The sequence below is a fragment of the Dama dama genome, chromosome 32 (genome assembly GCF_033118175.1).
Source record: "Dama dama isolate Ldn47 chromosome 32, ASM3311817v1, whole genome shotgun sequence".
NCBI classification, from domain to species: Eukaryota; Metazoa; Chordata; class Mammalia; order Artiodactyla; family Cervidae; genus Dama; species Dama dama.
Window position 1 is genome coordinate 47,609,163 of NC_083712.1, and position 6,543 is coordinate 47,615,705.

The following is a 6,543-nucleotide window of genomic DNA, read 5'->3' on the forward strand; positions in this document are numbered from 1 at the left end:
TTTCAAAATTTACCAAGACTTGATAAGAGTCAAAAGGTTTCTCAGGCAACAGCAAAAAGGTGGGTTTGATGTCGACAAGTGACTGGTGCTTAGTATGGAAGCATTCTTCCCAGTTTATAATTTAGTGTCTCCTCTGAGGGACCTATTCTCTAAACACACTAACCTTCAGCCTCCTTTACGTTGATAACATAAGGTCACAGTGTATTCGAACATACTGGATTGCAGCTTGAGCAGTTTGGTCCATTAGTTTCTGAAACCTTTTCTTGAACAGAACACATTTTCAGTTTCCTGAAATTTGGAGGGATGAAAGAGTATGGAAAATTACTTTTTTTTCACACCAAGTAGCTATTGAGAAACTTTTTTAAAAAAGATCAACTTTCCCTCGGTTCCCTGGTGTGGCAAATCTCGAGTCAAGGATCCAGTGTTGAATCCAAAAGTTACCTCAGTAACTGCAAGGCCCAGAAGCAGTTGGCAGCAAAGACACCAATGTGGACTTGCTAAGCCTACTTGATGAGTTCTGTCTTTGCAGCAGACAGGACTCAAGTCTCAGCCCCAAATCAATTAAACAACAAATACGCATGAACTGCCCTGTGTATGCTGAGCACAGTGCCAGGTGTTGCGGCAGAAGTAAAGTCTGAGAGGTATTCTCTGTGTGCTTCGGTTGTGTTGCCTCTTTGGGATCCCTTGGACTGTAGCTCGCCAGGCCCTTCTGTTCCTGGGAATTCTTTCTCCAGGCAAGAACACTGGAGTGGGTTGCCATTTCCTCCTCTAGGGGATCTTCCCGACCCAGGGATCAAACCCCAGTCTCCTGCTTGGCAGACGGAGTATTTACCAGTGAGCCACCTGAGAAGCCTGTGCCCTCTTTCAGTACCTTTAAAAAATCAAACCACTCTATCTTTAAATAACAAAACAATATATGGAGGCGGAAAAACTCCAGAAGTTACTGGAAAGACCACGAGTAGACAGATTTGTTCAAAAGAAGTTAGTGGTGGCTGGAAGGGTGAAAACAAGTTGCCTGTCATTTGCAGAGGGCTGAGCTGAGAAGCCCGGACTTCATTACAGGATAAGAGTACAAGAGAAAGACACTAGAGGCATTTTAGCCTAAGGGGTGTCTTAAGAAGATTAGTTTGATAGAAAAGCCAGGAAGAAGAGGAAGAAGTCCGCAAACCAGGAGGAAGCCACTGGGGGAGTCTAGGCTTAGGGAAGCTGCTCCTGAGTCCTAATTCTCTGCGCTCATTTTAATTAATCACGTTTAATGCTGAAGCTCTGGGAATTTAAAGCCCGCGATAGGTGAGAACACGTCTGCTTAGAAGTATTCTAGAACAATGCTTGGCACTTAGTAGGTGAGCAGTACACAGCCATAGGAGAAGGGGACGACAGAGGATGAGAGGGTTGGATGGCATCACCAGCTCGATGGACATGAGTTTGAGCAAGCTCCGGGAGTTGGTGATGGACAGGGAGGCCTGACGTGCTGCAGTCCATGGAGTCGCAGAGTCGGACACGCCTGAGCGATTGAAAGGAACCGACGCAGTCACAGAAGGCAGGGGATGGACATCACCCTTGGCATCGATAGTGTCCTCTTTCAACTCTCCCACCTCCTCCAGTGGCCCCTGGTTCACAGGTGTGGGATGACACCATCAAGCTCTCAATAAGGGACATGTGAGGTCTGTGTTGCCATTCCTAGGAAAGCACGCGTGGCCCCAAGGTGAGGCCTGAAAGACTCCTAGCCGCCCCTCCACCCCCTTCATGGAAAGGAATCTCAAGTCTTGACTTGAGTGTTAGAGAATTCCCAACTGGAAGAGGCCTTGAGAGCATCCCTGAATGTTCTGTTAGCCCACAAAGAAGCTGAGGTCCGGAAATGCTGGAGGAGTTTTCTAAGGTCAGGCAACTGGTTAGCCACAGAACTTTCCCTTGAAGGAATCCAAGTGGACCATGGGGTCTGCTGGCGTCCACATCGCCACGCCTCAAATGTGGGGTGCCCGTGGGGACACCCGCAGCCAGAGGGAACCTCCAGGGGGTGAGTGTGCCCTCGTCCTAGCCGGCCGGCACTGCTCTCCGTGGACTGGGCCGGGTCATCCTCTTCACAGACCCTCCACCGCGGACATCAGGCCAGGCACAGACTCAGCTCTCCAGGGCGTGTGTGTGCCCACACACACTGCTTGCTTCCTGAATCCCACTCACGGAATGGAAGACAGTCTGTAATCTCACGGAGGAGTGGGGACGGATGTTGGCCCTGCGTGACTGTGAGGCTAGAAGCAAACATCCCGGCATGCCCTTCCTCATCCCTGACTTCAGTCTCCTTGAAAAGTCTCTTTAGGAACAGACTTGTGGTTGCCCAGAGCGATGGAGTGGGAAGTTGGGGTCAGCAGATTAAGTTTTAATGTGTGGGGTGGATGGACAACAAGATCCACTGGACAGCACGGAGAATCTTCAAAGTTCTATGCATGTGTTAGTCGCTCAGTCATGTCCGACTCTTTGTGACCCCATAGCTTGTAGACCACTAGGCTCCTCTGTCCATGGGATTTCCCAGGCAAGAATACTGGAGTGGGTTGCCATGCCTCCTCTAGGGGATCTTCCTGACCCAGGGATCAAACCCGGGTCTCCTGCATTGCAGGCAGACTCTTTACCATCTGAGCCACCAGGGAAGTCCTATGATAAACCATCATAGAAAAGAATATATTTCTTAAAAAGGGAATGTGTGTATGAATACCTGAATCACTGTTCTGCACAGCATGATAAACACAGCATGGTAAATCAGACATGCCAGGTTTTCCCACGGTCCCAGCCTTCCCCACGTCTCCATCCCAGGGAGGAACACAGTTAGGGAACAAGCAGGCCTGTTTCCAGACCCACACTCCCTCTGACGGACAGTGAAGTCTGGAAAGTTCTCCAACCTGCCCAACTTTTGCTGCTGCCTACGTAAAACTGGGATAATAAAACTGATTTCTTTTTTTTTTTATTTTTTATAGAAGTATAGTTGATGGTTAGAAAAGACCCTGATGCTGGGAAAGATTGAGGGCAGGAAGAGAAGGGGACGACAGAGGATGAGATGGTTGGATGGCATCACCGACTCAATGGACATGAGTTTGAGCAAGCTCCAGGAGATGGTGAAAGACAGGGAAGCCTGGAGTGCTGTAGTCCATGGGGTTACAAAGAGTCGGACACAACTGAGCAACTGAACAATACCAAAGATGATTTATAACGGGTTGCTTTCTGCTGTACAACAAAATGACTCTGTTATACACATTCTTTTTCATATTTTTTCATGATGGTTTACCATAGAATCTTGAATATGGCTCCCTGTGCCATACAGTAGGACCTTGTTGCTTATCCACATAAGATTTTTTTTTAAAGGTTAAATGAGAAACGTCTGTAAACTGCTTAGTCCAGGGCCTGGCATGACCAGAGCTACCATCGTTGAATCTAACACATTATTCTGGTCTAATTAGTATTTTTCAGGACTTAATCCAGCAACCTCCGACTTCCTTTGGCTGTTCCAGAGTTAATAAATTAGAAATGCACACAGCCAGCCCTGTACTTGGACACTGTTTTGGGTGCTTCCTGTCGCCGGGAGACATTGCCGTGGCGGACCTCTGCCCCATTCTAGCTCGAGCCCAAGGCCGCATCCAGGGAGCTGCGAGGCCACCTGCTGCGTGGGGGCCAGCGGAGCAGAAGCCTGAGAGGCCGAACAAACAGGTGAGTCAGAAATCCCCCGAGCTGGCCCAGAAGCGCTCCTCTCTCAGTGAGCGAGTAGGGATGGCCGAGTGTGTGACGCTTGAGCTTCAGTTGTTTGGAGAACTGTCAGGTAAAGGATCATTCCAGAGGATTTGTGTCTCTTACACGGAATTCATTCTCTTTCTCTGTAGATGGCAGGTTAGTCCGGCCTCTTCAAAGTGTTAAATCAAGAGGTCTGAAAGGAAACTGGCGGTGGGCAAGCTGGAGTTTTCAGAGAAGCTTGAAACGCGAGGAAGTGTCTCTGGGCAGTCTGTGGATCACAGTGTGGACGAGCGTGGAAATGGTGGTGAAACCGTGTCGCTGCTTACATGCTTCTCTGCTCTCAGATTCGCACACTGGATTCCCAGAAACAATTACACCATCAGCAGCAGCAGTTTGGGTTTGGAAAGGTCATTTTTTGCACAGTCTATGAGCTGTTTAGGTTCCATCTGTTCTAAGACCGAGATTTAGAACTGGGTAACTGGGGGTGAATATTTGTCCTCTTAGAGTTCTACATTTTTACCATATTACGGAGTTGAGAACATAACATTTTTTGAAAACAGATTTTTTTTTTCATATAATTATATAGAAATTTGTATTTGGAAACCCTTCAACAGTGGAAAAGCTCATTACTCACAACTCTGGGTCACCCCTCAGCACTGCTGTGTCCTTCAGCGACAGGCGGGAAAACGAGAAGGATCCTTTCTAAGCCTGAGATTTATGTTCCGATATTTAGAGTTTATTTAGTTCCAGTTGTGTCTTAGCTTAAAATAAATCCTTGGGATGGTGGTTGGTCTAAAGAGGTATATACTTACGATGTTATTTTTGGAAGCTGCTAGACAATGAAATGAAAACTTATGATTTTCCTTGAACTTGGCTTGAGAGTAAGATGAAGATTTTATGAAGTTGGGGGTGAATACATTTACTCTGGTCAGACTTTCTCACTTGTAAAGGAATGGCTTAGAGCAGAGCCCAGAATCGGCAGCTCAAATTCTATAGATATTTTCTTAGTTCTGTCCCCATTTATGGATCCATCGTTACCAAAATCGTCCATCATCCTCTTATTTAAAAAAGTAATCATTGGTGCTCCAATATATTTGCATTATAAACACATATTATTAATACCATCCCATTGTTTATTTATTGCACAGAAATGCTACCCAGATAATTTAGGTTTGGCCTTTTATAGGAATGGCTGGAGAAGTTTTCCTTAGGAGTATAGGGTGTTTTAGTTTAGTTTTTTGAATGGGACTTCTGTGTCCTCTTCTTATGAAACCTTCCCTGGGTCGGGAAGATCCCCTGGAGAAGGGAATGGCAACCCACTCCAGTATTCTTGCCTGGAGAGGCCCACGGACAGAGGAGCCTGGCGGGCTACAGTCCACGGGGTCGCACAGAGTCGGCAGGACTGAGCGAGCAGCACTCATGACATGTGCGTGGTGTGGAGGGTGTGGAAGGCAGAGTGGTGTGTGTGTCGCCCTCACCGCGTGGTGCACATCTGGCTGTGTGTGGCGCGAGGCCATCTCTGCAGCATCTTTAACACGCAGCTTCTGCTTTCTAGAAAAGTCCTTTTTTGTCTGTTTCATTCGTTTCCTTTTTGCTATGAAAAATTTGAAACATTCATAAAAGTAGAAAGCATAGTACAAGGCTCCCCCTACACTCACCTCAACACCTACATTGAAGAATTGATAATATTTGTCATATTTGTCTTTTAATTTACTAAAACAGATTAAAGTAAAATGATGTCAAGATGATTTACCCTAAATTCTTCAACCTTCTTCCTCTTCAAAAAACAAAACAAAAAACACATACCATCAATACACTTAACAGTTACAGGTATACATTATTAACCTGGTAACTCAGTTGGTAAGGAATCCGCCTGCGATGCAGGAGACCCCGGTTTAATTCCTGGGTTGGGAAGATCCGCTGGAGAAGGGATAGGCTATCCACTCCGGTATTCTGGCTGGAGAATTCCATGGACTGTATAATTCCTAGGGTCAGAAAGAATTTAACTCGACTGAGCCACTTTCACTTTCACTATTAACTAGCAATAATTCCCTAGTTTTGTGTAAATATTCTGTATATATTCAATTCTTTGATTTCCCTTTAGGACCAAATCAGAGTCCTATTCAAGACCACACGTTCTGGGTTTGTTTTGTCTCTTTTAACTCAGAACCATGCCCAGCTGTTCCACCTCTCCTGCCTTTCCTCAATGGCAGCATTGGCTTGTTGAAAAGACTTGGCCAATTTGTTTTGCAGAATATCCCGTGTTTTAGATTTGCTTGATTGTTTTTCTTGTGGTACTGTTTACACGACCCCTTTATCTCTTCTGTACCTTGTAAACCTGAGTTTCCCTCGAAAGGTGTGATTCATTCTAGTTAAACATGGGGAGCGAGACAGTCCAGGCCTGGGTGACACTGGGTCCTTCCTGCTGTGTGACATCGGGAGGCGAAGATTTCTTCCTTCAAAGGCATCTCTGGAGCAGCTGAAACACGTACCATTTCTCATGTGTCTTAAAAAACACCTCTGGACCTGAATCCAGAGCTGTGAAGGTCATTTAGCCTCTCTGATCTTCAGTTTTCTTGCAAGAGACAAAACCAATACATTTGGCACTCAGTGGTACTCTGTACGGCTGGGGGATTGGTTCCAGAACCCCCACTGAGGCCAAAATCCAAGGATGCTCAAGTCTCTTTATGTAAAATGGCGTAGTATATATGTCTAACCTACACATCCTCTCGTAAAACTTGAAATCATCTCTAGATTGCTTGTAATACCTAATGCAATGTAAATGCTATACATGCTATATCATTGTAAATGCAATGTAAATGCTAT